Below are 15,564 nucleotides of genomic sequence, written 5' to 3'. Positions count from 1 at the left end.
GGCAGGCCTATCCAGTGGAATTTTAGAATGTTTTTAGAATGTTTTTAGGAAGTTTTAACGATGTATATTACGTTTTAATTCAGTTTTATGTATTTTGTATGTACTGTTGTTTCCTGCCTCGATCAAAATCGAGAGGCGGGTAAGAAATAATGTATTATTATTATTATTATTTAGGAACTGGAGGTTAACATGCCTTTTTTCCTCTTCAAGCTGAATTTCATACCCAATGTCACAGGGGTGGGGGCAGCTCAAAGGAGGGTCGTTTGAATCAGCCTTCCATTGGCTAAACCTGGTAGTTATTTGAAAATAAAATTCCATTTGGATAAGAACATAATATAAGCCCATTTTACGTCTGGCAGGTTAATCATTAATGTCATGTTAGCAAGAGGCAGCAGCGTGAGAAATCCCCGGGCGTCAGTCCAATCCCGCAATACAACTCACTCAGCGCAAGTGACAAAAGTTGCAGCGATAAGCAGCAAAGAATTCCAACTTTATTTATCTATTGGTTATGGCAACTGCAAAAGTGTGTGTTTGTGTGTGTGTGTGTAGACCAGCCTTCCTCAACCTGGGGCGCTCCAGATGTGTTGGACTACAACTCCCAGAATGCCCCAGCCAGCTGGCTGGGGCATTCTGGGAGATGCAGTCCAACACATCTGGAGCGCCCCAGGTTGAGGAAGGCTGGTGTAGACGGTGGAAATTTTGGGGGAGCTTCCCTTCTCAAGCCCTGCAGAGCTACACGTGGGCCGTGAGCAAAAGTCTCCTCGTGTCGTCCACGCTTGGTTGTCCTCTTTCAACTGCTTTTTCTACTGGATCAGCTATATCTTCTACACACACCAGCTAAAGCCACTCCCAATGATTACATGTTGTTGTTTGAGAATCAATTCAGACATTGCGGGGAACACACATGTGGGAACCCTTCTTCCTCCTCCCAAGGATCTGCTGTCCTGCCAATAATTCTGAAGATGGGTACAGATCGGAAGACCTTGGCGAGGTGTATGGGTAACTCTTACAAAATATGTTCTTTTGGAATGAGTGAAATGCTTTTTAAAATAAGGTTTTACTCACTCAAAAATGTGCAGTACAAAGATAATTATGTACGACAATCGATAGAATCATAGAATAGCAGAGTTGGAAGGGGCCTACAAGGCCATTGAGTCCAACCCCCTGCTCAATGCAAGAATCCACCTTAAAGCATCCCTGACAGATGGCTGTCCAGCTGCCTCTTGAAGGCCTCTTGCAGCTTTAACTGTTGTGATGTAGAGGTAATTTCGCCAGGTGCTGCATGCATACAAAGGACACCTGCTGTAATTCCCTTTTCTGTAGTGCTCTACGTGGGGCTGCCTTTAAAGAGTGTTCAGAAGCTTCAGCTGGTTCAAAGAACTGCAGCCAGATTGGTTACAGGGAGCAGACAACTCCCCTGTTAAAACAGCTCCACTGGCTTCCAGTTTGTTTCCAGGCACAATTCAAAGTGCTGGTTATGACCTATAAACCCTATATGGTTCGGCTCTAGGTTACCTGGAAGATCGTATGATCCCTTACAAGCCTGCCCGTGTTTTAAGATCTTCTGGAGAAGCTCTTCTCTCAGTCCCACCAACGTCACAGGCACGCCTGGTGGGGACGTGGGAGAGGGCCTTCTCGGTGGCTGCTCCAGTACTCAGGAACTCTCTTCCCCGGGAAGCTAGACTGGCTCCCTCCCTGATGTGCTCTGGAGGCAGGCAAAGACTTTTCTGTTCCGGCAGGCCTTTGGTAAATGAACTGGACCTCTGTCTGTGTCAAAGATTTTTGAAAATTGTCATTTTAAATGCTTACATGTTTTAATATTGGAATATATTTAATATACTTTTAACTTTTGTATATCTCTATTTATAGGGTTTTTAAGGTGTATGTCTTAAATTTTGTGATTCCGCCTTGAGGCAATGGGCAAAAGGCAGGATCATCATCATCATCATCTGTTAAATTACAGGAGCCCTGTCTTCCTTTTCATATGGCCACCCTACTGGTGGAAGGGGGTTCCCCTGCCACACCCCAATCAGCCAGAAGAAAGATTCTGTCGTCCCCCCCTTCCACGTGTGAAAACTTGACATCAGGGACAATGTGATACCCCTGGAAGAAAAGCACAGTTGCTAGACCTTGATATTTCAAAGTGGGCATCTGTGGCACCGCAAGAGAACTATATAATATAAATGCTTATTTTTGAAAACGCGGGAGCTAGGTAAGTCGCACGTAAGCCTCTCTGATTCCTGCAGGAAAAGAAACCAGCGATGCAGAATAAACAGGCTCCTTTTCCTTCCTTTCATCCCTATAATAAGATAATTGCAGGCTTCTCTGTTTTTGGAAAACAACATCGCCATTATGGGGGCTGCATCAGCCATTTGCATAACTAATCACAAGACAAAAGACAAACGAGATGAAAAGACCGACAATGCTCAGAGCAAGTGGCGGAGCGACAAACACAACCCACAAACAAGAGGGACAATGACATTATTCTGTCGTCCCAAGATCAATCCATCATGGACATGGGCTACCTATGACACACCATGCAAAAGCAAGGCAAATAAGGATTGATAGACATGCACTGGCCTGGACTTGTTTGTTTTTAACAGTGCACTCTTATGCACATCAACATAGAATCATAGAATAGCAGAGTTGGAAGGGGCCTATAAGGCCATCAAGTCCACCCCCCCCCCCGCTCAATGCAGGAATCCACCCTAAAGCATACCTGACGGATGGTTGTCCAGCTGTCTCTTGAAGACCTCTAGTGTGGAAGCCCACAACCTCCCTAGGTAACTGGTTCCATTGTTGTACTGCTCTACATAAATCCCATTGAGTCCAGTTGGACTTACTCCCAGGTAAGTGACTATAGTGCTTGCAGCAAAGGTCTTATTCATGCTCACGGTCGCTAATATTGTTGGTTCCACATCTTCATGGAGGTTTTGATTTCATACAACAATGAGCTGAAACTACCCATCTTTTTCTGCACACCTTTATAGCAGTGACAAAAAAAGGCTTCCTTTTCACCAGTTTTATTTTGCAACATTTGGTGCCAAAAAGAAAGAAAAAAGAAAGAATAAGGAAAAAAATGTGTATTAGTTGATTTTCCCCTCATTTGCCCTCACTCCTGACTGACCTCCTTTGCCTTCAGTGATATCATCAGGCTGCCCGCTCTGATTCTGTTGACCCTAATAATTTTAATGATCTAGTAAAGTTGTCTATCATCTTTGCAAAATCATGGAAGATGGGTGAGGTGCTGGACGACTGGAGGAGGGCTAATGTTGTCCCTATCTTCACAAAGGGCAAAAAGGAGGAACCTGGGAACTATAGACCAGTCAGTCTGACATCCATCCCTGGGAAAATTCTAGAGCAGATTATAAAGAAGTCAATCTGTAAGCACCTTGAAAACAATGCAGTGATTACTAGAAGCCAACATGGATTTGTCAGGAACAAATCCTGTCAGACTAATTTGATCTCATTTTTTGATCAGGTAACCTCCCTTGTGGACTGTGGGAATGCTGTGGACATAATATATCTTGACTTCAGCAAAGCTTTTGACAAAGTGCCCCATGATATTTTGATTAACAAACTAGCTAAAAGTGGGCTAGATGGAACAACTATTAGGTGGATTCACAGTTGGCTACAGAATCGGACTCAAAGAGTGCTTATCAACAGAACCTCCTCAAACTGGGGGGAGGTAATGAGTGGGGTACCACAGGGCTCAGTCCTGGGCCCAGTGCTCTTCAACATTTTTATGAATGATTTGGACGAAGAGGTGAAGGGAACGCTTATCAAATTTGCAGATGACACAAAATTGGGTGGGATAGCTAATACCCCGGAAGACAGAAACAAACTTCAAAGTGATCTTGATAGGCTGGAGTGCTGGGCTGAAAACAACAGAATGAAATTTAATAGGGATAAATACCAAGTTCTACATCTAGGAAATAGAAACCAAATGCACAGTTACAAGATGGGGGATACTTGGCTCAGCAATACTATAAACGAGAAGGATCTTCTGGGATGTGTACCAGAAAACCTGGACTCTCACAGTTGGCTAGGACCTATATGCAAATGCTTACAGGGGCTACCTCAATACACCAAAGCTGAATATCTTATCAAGGCAGCTGATGTTATGCACAGGTTAGATTCGTGGTTTGTGTTGTGTTAAAGTACAGGTGTCGTTTAATACAACATAAGTCAATGGGACCAAGATTTTTCGACAGGGGCAGGGGAGGGGGGGGAGAGGAGGAATGAAAGCAATGTCTTTAAAAAAAACCCACCCAGTTATCAAAGGAGAGGGTCTCACCTCCTGGTACAGGGAACAGCTGTGAGGCTTCCATGTGCACCATAACAACGGTCAGTTGATATGACAGAAGCAACGATAACACTGTTTTCGGGACTGTACCACACACTCAACAGGTGATAATTTGTTTGGACTATAGTGGAGGTGGTGTGTGCCAGGTGATTTCAGATTTGAATGCTCTCTCCTGCATATAGAACTAAAATGGGGGAAAATCCCGCTGCATACAGAAAACTGGGCCTATTGGTGAGAAAGGCTTGGTCTATCTATCTTACTTTCATACTTCTACGCGCAGAGATTTTGAGGAAGCATAAAAGCCCTTCCCCTCAACCTTACACACACACTCCAGCTGCAGTTTGAGGTGACACATTACGTCAAAGCTTTATCACTTGCGATAAATTTCCCCCAAATTCACATGTCTGCAAGGGCTCCCTCATCCGTTTTCATGAAGGCTATGGCTCCACAGCCACACTGCAGTGTGCTCAGCTTGGTACCTGTATCAGAAAGCAGATCTGTGGGTTTCAAATTAGAAGCAAGGGTGTGTGCACAGTGTGTGAGCTGATCATTCCGTGGCTACGCGTGAGGTCGTCTATACCTCGGTCCCTGAACTGAAATAGAGGGCGCATCACAGAATCCCCCAACCATGTAGGGCATGGTGTCGTGTTTCTCAGAACCGCCAACCTTCTTGGGAGACAATAACGAGACCTGCTAAGTAATCCACAAAGCTTTATTCAAGCAATAAACATCCCTTCCCACCTGAAGAGAGTCTAATCTCTAGGAACTTTCCCCTAGGCAAAACTATTCAAACTTAGCGAGACAATTGTCCTTTCAAGAAGAATGGAAAGCCCTTTCCCAAGATGCGTTAACTTCAGAGAGACAAGTTCTGAGGCAGCTTCTGACGGGATGCCAGCCAGGCTGACTTTCTCTCACTTTCCTTTAGCTCCGCCCGTTTTAGTCTGCGGCGTACTCTACAATCAGCTAACCTGTCCGCACTCTCTCCTTCGGAACAATGTTGGCTTCCCACTGATTGTGTATTATTTGCCATTGACGAGGTAAGCTCTGATCACTCCCAGCTGGTGAAGAGCCCGTGAGAGCTTTCTCCCCCACTGGTACAGGCTGGCCTGTTTCTGGTGCCAACTCCTCTACTTCAGAGTCTGATTTTGATTGATCACCTGAAACACCTTCTTCCAACACAGGGGAGCAGGGTTAGACATGACACATGGTAACTATTTTTGATGCTTTGCCCCCACCCTGTGAATGTGGCCCCTGACAGCTTCTACGGAATCGGATTCAGCCCAGGTTCAACAGCCCTAGGCTAGCTCTTTTCAGCTTTGTGAGATAAATGTGAATTGCCCGCTACAGCTGAATGGCAGCACATGCAATTGCAACATTTGTTAGAATCTAGATTTGGCCCCGCGGCTTTTAAAGTCTCGGAGCCTGCTTTGCTACTGGAAGCACTTATTGAAGCTGACCAGATCTATCAATCCACAATTCATACTTATTATCAGAGAATAAATATGACACATTGGATCTTCAGCAGGAATGGAACAGGGAACTGGAATGTCCCATTTTGTTTAATCAATGGACCGCCGTTTCGGTGTTGGTATCCGATATGTCTATGGACCGCCGGTTACATCTTACTCCCTCTCTCAAAGTACTAGAACCAGGGGACATCCCATGAAGTTCATTGGTGGGAGATCCAGGACAAATAAAAGGAAGGACTTCTTCACACAGCACATAGTTAAATTATGGAACTCAATACCACAGGATGTAGTGATGGCCACCAATTTGGATGGCTTTAAAAGGGGGTTGGATAAATTCCTGGAGGAGAAGGCTATCAACGGCTACCAGCCCTGGTGGTTGGGTGCTATCTCCAGTATTTGAGGCAGTAAGCCTATGAGCATCAGTTGCTGGGGAACATGGGTGGGAGGATGCTATTGCACCATGTCCTGCTTGTTGGTTCCTTTCCAACGGCTGGTTGGCCACTATGTGAACAGAGTACTGGACTAAATGGACCCTTGGTCTGATCCTGCATGGCCCTTCTTATGTTCTTAGCAAAAACATTTGTTTCGGTTCTACTGGATTCCACAATGTCTCACAAAAGTTTGTCTAACTCAGCTAATTGTTGGAAGCACAATAACAGTTAACATTTCTTTTGTTCTGGAAATGCTCAATAGTTACTTCTTTTTGGGAGGAAGTCATCAGATAAATAAACTTTGTATTGGAAAGTTCTTCAATATTTTCTGATGTACGTGTTCTCTTAAATTATGTACCTTCCTCTTGGAATGTAACACAAGGTCAGTGTAAATGGATTTTTCACACCCTCCTGACTGCTAAAAGACCGATACTATAAAAGCTCACCGCCTATAATGCAATGGATTGAAGACCTAACAACACTAGCGACATTTGAAAGAGTGGTATAGAGGCTTCATTCACTAATGGAATTATATTGAAGTTTATGTGTAATTTACTCCTTTTTTCCTTTTTAGAATATTGTAATATTTTAAACTGAAGCCCTTAAAGTATGTAGTTCCACTTCCTTTTTTATATTTTTTCCCCCCGATTTTTTGTTTTGGTGAAACTTACAATAAAAATTACTTTTTTAACAAAAAAACACCAAGAGAAAAAGGTATGGGTTGCCCAAGCCACTGTTTAAAAAAGATATTCACCCCGAATTTCTAACGTTTTGCCGCGGAGAACAGCTAATCTGCAAATCATACCCGCTTTAAGAAATGCAGGTTTTCCCAAAGCAGCTCCAGCTACCCTGTACTGCGAATGTGCTGTAGATTTGTTATTAACCTGGCAAGAAGAATTTCAAGGGCATTGAGACGGCTCCCACGTACAGCCTCTCGGAATGGTACTGACAAAAGAAAATAGGCTAGTTATTCATTGGTGGGGGTGAAGCCCGATTCTGGAAACGTGAGACCTTGAAATGAGCCTGAAACCATGAATTAAGGAGAGGAGCAGGGGATTAGGGACCCCTTGTTCACACCAGGAGTTCAGATATTGGCAGCTATGCAAATCTCTCCTGGTAAGCTACCTGAATTCTTTCACCACTGCCCCTGTAACTTCTGCAACCCCTTGTCAAAATGTAAGCATTTCCCCCTTATATCTAAACACTTCAGAGAAACAGTAATATGTCGTACAAGTGGGTAATTGTAATTCATAATTGAGTTATATGAAAATACGGCAGTGTCAGCCTCGTTACTCGAGATCTACCAGACCGATTCTGCTCATTTTTGTTTTAAACTGAAGCTTGAGCAGTGTAGAAACGCAGAAAATTTTGGAACTTCAAAAAAGTTCAGAGCTCGAGTTTTAATAGCTGTTAATTTCCCCTGCGCCAAGCGGGCAGGACAGCCCTTCCACGAGCGAGATGATTGACAGACTTGCTTGGCCAATCAGGGTGGCGTGAAGGCGGGCCCCGGGAGCAACTGTGCACTTAGACTGTCGCCGCCAGTGGGGAGGGAGGAGAGGACAGAGGCGGTCAATTGGGTTGTGCGAGGGAGGGGTGAGGCCATGCAGCACCCAAATTCCACCCACATTTGCATGATTCATAAGCCCCTCTGTGGAGATTGGGCTGGGGGGAGGGTGCAGAGAAGCGGGAAAGGATCAGGACGACACGAGTTATTATAATAATAAATGGGTCAATGTCTTCTCTGCAAGTGAAATTAAGATCTGTTAGGTTTACTGGGATTTCAGGAACTTGCTATGCAGAAGAATGGACTGTACCACTACAGACTGCAGGTGGGGAAGCTATTTTTAAAAAAATATATGATGGGGGTCAGCTTTGCCCAACCGGATGCCTTCCAGACGTGTTGCACTACGTCTGGAGGACACCCAGTTGGAGAAAGCCAATGTAGAGCTTCATCCCACGTACCTGTTTCCCTCGAATTATCCCCTACAGCACTAAGCTGTCGCCGTTGCTGTTGCTACTGGGCTGCTGGATCCTTTGCATAACAGAAAATGGGTTTAAGGAGGGAAATGTAAAAAAAAAACATTAAAAAATCAACGGATGACCCAATCCGACTCAAATTTGGTATGCTTAAAGCTCTCCTTAATATCCATTACTGCACCAATTTTGACGTCTTTATCTTTAAAGCTTACGCAGATGTAAGCATTTGTTTAATTTTTCTTCAAATCCTGCTCCTGCGCCCCAGTGGCCGCTTGGAAAGCAACAAAGGATACGCTCGAAAACCAGTAGCAAAATATTGCACTTCTTTTGGTTAAGAAGCGCAGTTAAAGCAGGATGCCTGGGAGTACTGCACAATAAAAGCAGATTAAAAGCTGGAAAACGTCGGAGTCCTTTGCACGCAATTCGCAGTGATCGCACAGTATAACGCTGGTGTGATGAAGCTCGTAGAAACTCCCTGCAGAAAGAGAGCCGGCCCCTCATGGAGAATTGTTCCAGGCCTTCCTTCTCCACCTCCCACCTGTTGCCTGGCAGAGAAAACTTCGGGTTTTGCTCTTGCTGTTTATTGCGGGATATACAATAAATAAATAAATAAATAAATAAATAAATAAATAAATAAATGTGCGCAGCTGATTTTAAGTAGGTCTCTTCCAGATTCAGATTTGGAATTTCAAAGCAGTGGCAGCCGTTTTACACGGAAGCTGCCTTTTGTGCACAGCCCTAGTGTCAAGGGGCCTTTGACACCTCCGATTTTGCGGAAATGGCTGTTTATGACAGCCACTGTGCGCAAGATCATTTCCGCCACTTTCAGGAGCCGAGCATTTACAAGAAGCCGGCGGCTCGCAGGGGAAGCGGGTGGCTGCAGGGCGCTCATGGTCTCTGTAAGCTGTCAGAAGCGGGTGGATGGGCAAGCAAGTGGCCTCAACAAGGCCAGGAGCACCCGCTGCTCCTGGACCCTGGTGAGGCCGTCCATCCCTAGCAATGCATGCTGGGAGCTGTAGGACCTTTTCTCGCTTGACACTACACAGCTTCTCCATAAAATGGCCACCACCGCTTTGGAATTCTGAAACCGACGCTTGCACACAGCCCTAATTTTAACATAGGTGGGGCAGAGAAACAAACAATTAAAAAAATGCAGTTTTACCATGTGATTCCTGCCAAATCAACTATTGCATGAGTTTTCCTTCCTGCTTGTTTAAAAACAACGTAGGGTCATTGGAAGGTGCCGTACACTGAGTCGGACCCCTTGGTCTGTCTATCGTTGACACTGACTGGCAGCAATGGCTTGCCAGGGTTTTGGACAGGATCCTTTCGTAGCCCTGCCTGGAGAAGATGGGGGTGGGGGGTTTGAACCGGGGGCCTTCTGCATGCAATGCCTGTGCTTGAACCGCGAGCTACGGTCCCTCTCAGACTTGCATTAGAGAAACGTCCATATTTTATCACGAAACCTGTCATTAAGGTGTGCAATTATGGGTTGAGTACCAGTGCAAAGAGTTCAGTAAATCGGTAGCACGGTAAGCAGAGAGCTGCGAAGAAGCCGCGTAACGTCTCGTCTAAAACGAGGGCGAGATAAGACGAACCCCCGTCCCCTCCTCCTTCTTTTTTTTTTTTTTTTTTGTCGTTCTTGCTGGTTTTATCGTTGGCTTTTGTTTTTTATTTGCTACATTTATGGTTTGATTGCATTTTATATTTTAGCTGTTTTCATGTATTTTATTGTTACAAGCCACGATGTGAGGGCTTCTTCCCTGAAAGGCGGCCGAGAAACGTTTTAAATACAAATAAAGACAATAATCAATGTTTACAAAAAAGGGAAGCTGGTGTCTGCACTTCCAGTCAATGAAGAGGTACAACTGGAAATCTGGGCCCATCGGGTCAATGGTGTTTACATGGGGGAAGGGGCTTGAAATGGGTGGGGGCCCTTATAGGGGCAAACAAGGGTGTCCATCATCTGATCTGGGGCCTTTAGATAAACACAGCTGGAGTTGGACTGAGGCTTTTGACTATATAAAAAGGGGTGAGGAACTTCAAGCCGGGGGCCAAGTCCGGTCTTACTGGAGGCTAAATCCGACCCACTGGGACTTCCCAGAAGGCCCCCCTTTCCCCTGTCCTCCCCCCGCCCCCAGGATGGCCAATGATTTCTGTGCAGTTTTTTCCCCGTACTAAAAGGTTGAAATGCCTTTCATGCCTAAGGTTTTGTTACTGGCAGTCAAAGCTTTAAGCTACGATATGCTGGTATTTGGGCTCCACCCCTTTTCGATTTCAACTCCGCCCACCACTGGACCACGGCCCACGGGCTGAAAGGGGCTCAACACCCCTGAGGAAAGAGCATCAGAAGAGCCACGCTGAACCAGACCCAAAAGCCTATCTAGCCCAGCATACGGCATTAACCACAGCTGCCAAACAGTAAGCCAGCACGTGTACCGTGAACTTTTCCAAGGATGCTCCCCTCCCCCTGCTCCTGGTTGGTGGTGTGCTGCAGTCATGAGACATGTGCACTATCAGTGCTTTAAACACAAACCACCTTTTAGTGCAGCCTTCCTCAACCTGGGGCGCTCCAGATGTGTTGGACTGCATCTCCCAGAATGCCCCAGCCTGGCTGGGGCATTCTGGGAGTTGAAGTCCAACACATCTGGAGCGCCCCAGGTTGAGGAAGGCTGTTTTAGTGACTAAAAACCATCCAAGTTTTCATTCAGGAGTTTCTCCCAGACCTACCTGGTGGTGCCGGGAATCGAATCTGTCTGAACCCAGGACATTTTTTTCACAGGATGGGTTGTTAACACACCCTGAGCAACCCGACACCAAAACATGGGTTCTCAAGGTGGCTTTTTCAAGAAAAATAAGCCACAGTGCATGGGTAAGAAGCCACCCTGTGGAAAATGTCCTGGGTTCGGACAACATGCCTACCCATGTTTCAACAAACAACCCCCGGATCAACAAACAACCCACACTCAACTGCTGAGTGTGGGTTAGCGTGTTGTGTGAACTCAGTCCAAATGTCAACCTAGCCTAGTACGGTCAACTCTAACCGGGAACAGCTTTCCCGGGTCGCAATTCCCATCACCTGCTAACCAGATCTTTTTTAGCACGAGATGCCAAAGATGGATGTAGCTGAATCAGAGGCCTCGGGCAGCCTCCTGCCTTTCTCAGCTCTACTCCTGGGAAAAAGGACTTCTCTTCCGTTTTGTACACACACATCGCCACTGGCTCCTGATGCAATTGTTTACCATTTTGCTTCACCTGTCCTGCTGGGAATAGCTCACTCGCTCTCCGTTAAAGTGAAGGTTTTTATGTTGGGTACAGGCAAATCTAACCAATTATTCCACTCCGGAGCCGCAGAAGCAGCTTAGCCTCAGAGCTGTCCACAATTTAACAAATTATACCCCTCTTACAATTCTCTCAAAGTGGCTCAAAGCATAACGACAAACAAAAACAGAAAGACAACCTTTAAAACAACAACACCCAAACCCATAAGAACATAGGAAGAGCCGAGTTGGATCCGAAAAAAGGCCAACCAGATACCCCAATGGGACGCCAATCGGTAGGACGCGGGTTCTACAGCACATTCCCCAGTAATGGGTATCAGTGCCGCCCCCCATTATGGAACGATCTCCCTGACGAGGCTCTCCTGGCGCCAACATTGTTATCTTTTCGGCACCAGGTCAAAACCTTTCTCTTGAGTATTGCGTCCAGTTCTGGGCACCACACTTCAAGAAGGACGCAGCTGGAGCGTGTTCAGAGGAGGGCAACCAGGATGATCAGGGGTCTGGAAACAAAGCCCTATGAAGAGAGACTGAAAGAACTGGGCCTGTTTAGCCTGGAGAAGAGAAGACTGAGGGGAGACATGACAGCATTCTTCAAATACTTGAAAGGTTGTCACACAGAGGAGGGCCGGGCAGGGCCAGTGCTACCATAGAGGCCACTCAGGCAGCTGCCTAGAGCGCCAAGATAAGGGGGGTGCCGAACACCATACCCGGAAGCCGCTCTCCCACAGTGGCTCTGAGAGGGCGGCTTCTGGGCGCGCCATTCAAAGCCACACCCCGCCTTAGTGTCCTGGCTTTGCTTCAGCTGCGCGCCCATCCAGCCAAAGTGAAGCCACGCCCCCACCCCCACCCCCACCCCAGCGTCCTGGGTTCACTTTGGCTGGGTGGGCGCCCAGCCGAAGCAAAGCCAGAACGCTGGGGTGGAGGGACGGGTGGGCGGCTTCGGAATGGTGCGCCCAGAAGTCACTCTCCCAGAGCGGCTTCTGGCTGGGCGCACCATTCCGAAGCCGCCCCACCCCCACCCCAACGTCCTGGCTTCGCTTCGGCTGGGCGGGCGAGATGGCGCCCCGTGCCCAGGTACGCTGGGGTGGGGGTAGGTGGGTGAAAGCAGCTCACCTGCCTAGGGCGCAAAATAGTCTCGCACCGGCCCTGGGGCCAGAATCTCTTCTCGATCCTCCCAGAGTGCAGGACACAGAATAACGGGCTCAAGTCACAGGAAGCCAGATTCCAGCTGGACATCAGGAAAAACTTCCCGACTGTTAGAGCAGTACGACAATGGAACCAGTTACCTAGGGAGGTTGTAGGCTCTCCCACCCTAGAGGCCTTCAAGAGGCAGCTGGACAGCCGTCTGTCAGGTATGCTCTAAGGTGGATTCCTGCATTGAGCGAGGGGTTGGACTCGATGGCCTTAGAGGCCCCTTCCAACTCTGCTGTTCTACGATTCTGTGATTCTTCTCCCAGGCATTTAACAGCATATGCTGTGTGTTTTTTCTTAACTGACCCCAGAATAGTTTCAAATAGATATTGTCTGGTTTTATGCTTTTTGGCTATGAGGCGGTATATAAATGTAAATAATAATAATAATAATAATAATAATAATAATAATAATAATAATGCATTGAAAGTAACAATCAGCAGGAAAGAAAGAGAAAGAGGTCTGCTAGACATTAACACAATCTTTGTAAATCGCCCAGAGAGCTTAACACACACACCCATGTACCGCAGTTCCAATCTGGGGTGTATGTGTTCCCCACACCCTGTGGGACAATCAATTTCAGTTCTAAATATATTAGTTTAAGGGCACAATCCTATGCAGATTTAGACAGAGCTGGCTGGGGAAAGCTGGGAATTGTAGGAAGATTTTTCCTGTTTATATCTCCATAGGATTGCACCCTAAATTGCTTTAAAATGTAACATGCAGTCCCAATTCTAATTTGTGATTCTATATTGCAAGATTCCAGCACGGATCAGAGGGCTGGACTAAATGACCTCTATGGTACCTTTCAATGCTACAATTCTACAGCACAGCTTCTGTTCAGAAGCTGCAACTTGTGCAAAATGTGGCAGCCAGATGAATAACTGGGACCAGAAGTTCTGAGCACATAAGACCAATTCTGGCCCGCTTGCATTGGCTGCCTGTATGCTTCTGAGCCTGATTCAAGGTGCTGGTTTTAACCTATAAAGCCTTACATGACTCCGGAACGCAGTACCTGACGCAACGCATCTCCTGATCGGAACATACCTGGACCGTACAGTCAACACCTGGGGGGCCATTCCGAGTGCCACCTCCGAAAGAGGCTCAGAGGGTGGTGACAAGGGAGAGGGCCTTTTCAGTGGTGGCCCCCCAAAGTCTGCTCCCCACTCAGGCCCGCCTGGCACCAACGCTGTCATCTTTTCAGCACCAGGTTAACATTGACCTCTACTCCCACGCATTTAATGGGATGTGATGGGTCATTTCTTCCAGCCATCTAAACAGGTTTAATATTCTATTGAAACTGCTTTCAGCTGTCCAAATTGTTTTAAATTTTGTATATTTCTATTTTTAGGCTGCATTTTATTATCTGATGGCTTGTCGCAAGCTGCCCAGAGAACTTCGGCTATGGGGACATATAGAAATTATATACATTCTCGATCCTCCCAGAGTGCAGGACACGGAATAACGGGTTCAAGTTAAAGGAAGCCAGATTCCAGCTGGACATCAGGAAAAACTTCCTGACTGTTAGAGCAGTACGACAATGGAATCCATTACCTAGGGAGGTTGTAGGCTCTCCCACACTAGAGGCCTTCAAGAGGCAGCTGGACAACCCTCTGTCAGGGATGCTGTAGGGTGGATTCCTGCATTGAGCAGGGGGTTGGACTCGATGGCCTTGTAGGCCCCTTCCAACTCTGCTATTCTATGATTCAATAATAATAATAATAATAATAATAATAATAATAATAATAATGCCTGCAGTATGTCCAATGGTGTGGCTTCCATCTAAACAGATGGGTGCAGGGGCTCAGGAACGGACCACTGACCACAGAAAGGCATCGCAACTCTTGTAGGAAAACAAAGACAACAGGCAGCGAAGGGGGGAATACTTCCCATCCCGACTTCAAGCAAAACAACGACGACGGGGCTCTGAAGATGCCGTCCGCACCTCTCTCTACCTGGAGAAACCCACCTGTCGAAAGCCTCTTCACCCGTCTGTCGCTAGAGCTTGCTTGTTTTCAGCTTCCCTGCTGGCTTCACCCTCCCTGGGAAGGTCCAGCTCAGTCGAGAAAGAGGAGAGTTTCACATTCCCCAGCAAAGGCAGAAAAAAGAAAGAAAGAAAGAAAAGGCAGAAAAAAGGGAAAAAAGAAGGGCAACAGAGCCCTTTTAAACCCTGCCAGCAATTGCTTGGGACGTTTACCTTCATGTACAAGGAGATCTTGCTTGCATATTCCCCCTGTGCCTTTGCCCTTTCTGGGCTTCCTCGCCTGTAGGGACTTCTTGAGAGAGAGAGAAAATAAATGCAATGAAAACTACTACCTGGAGTAAACACTTTCCCCCACCTGTTGCCTTAGTGGAAACTCAGAGCCAAACCTTTGTTCGCTCGGATTGGCCCATACCAGGAAGCATTTGGGTGCCAAGTTCCATTAACTCTTCCCTGGCGAGGAGGAGAGTTTTACCCGACCGGTGGGAAAATGAACGGCGCAGAAATGGATGTTGAAGAGGGCAGAGCCGAAACGCCCTGGTTTTCTTCCTCTCTCCTCTTAAAGAACGTTTTAAATCTCGACTATAAGACACAATGCAACAGCAATACAACAAAATAATGGAATGAGAAGGACAAAGAGAGAAAAAGGTGACCTATTCAATGAGATGCGATGGCCATAACTCAGTAGGAGAGCACCCGCCTGGCACAGAGGTTATGCGCTCTACGTGGGGCTGCCCTTGAAGACGACTCAGAAGTTGCAGCCCCTGCAAAATGCAGCAGCTAGACTGCTGACCGGTACATCTCACAGAGACCACATAACACCGGTCTTAAAAGAATTGCATTGCCTGCCTATACGCTTCCGGTCGGAATTCAAGGTATTGGTAATAACGTTTAAAGACCTAAACGGCTTGGGACCTAATAATAATAA

The 15,564-nt window shown here is 46.5% G+C and overlaps 1 protein-coding gene across 3 annotated transcripts in view; it reads right to left on the bottom strand.

The window, feature by feature from the left end:
• The window catches only part of LZTS3 (leucine zipper tumor suppressor family member 3), an 80,701-nt gene that overhangs the window by 26,032 nt on the left and 39,105 nt on the right, over nucleotides 1-15,564 (bottom strand). For 2 of the 3 annotated variants that reach the window (XM_063135390.1, XM_063135392.1), the window contains exon 1: nucleotides 14,853-15,101. The exons of the other annotated variant lie outside the window; for it this stretch is intronic. The gene's annotated coding sequence lies outside the window, so the exon portion shown is untranslated. Of the gene's footprint in view, nucleotides 1-14,852; nucleotides 15,102-15,564 lie in introns of those variants that run through there. 3 annotated transcript variants of the gene reach the window in all.

Source organism: Elgaria multicarinata, chromosome 10, assembly GCF_023053635.1.
Source record: "Elgaria multicarinata webbii isolate HBS135686 ecotype San Diego chromosome 10, rElgMul1.1.pri, whole genome shotgun sequence".
Lineage (NCBI taxonomy): Eukaryota > Metazoa > Chordata > Lepidosauria > Squamata > Anguidae > Elgaria > Elgaria multicarinata.
This window is presented reverse-complemented; position numbering and strand designations above follow the sequence as displayed.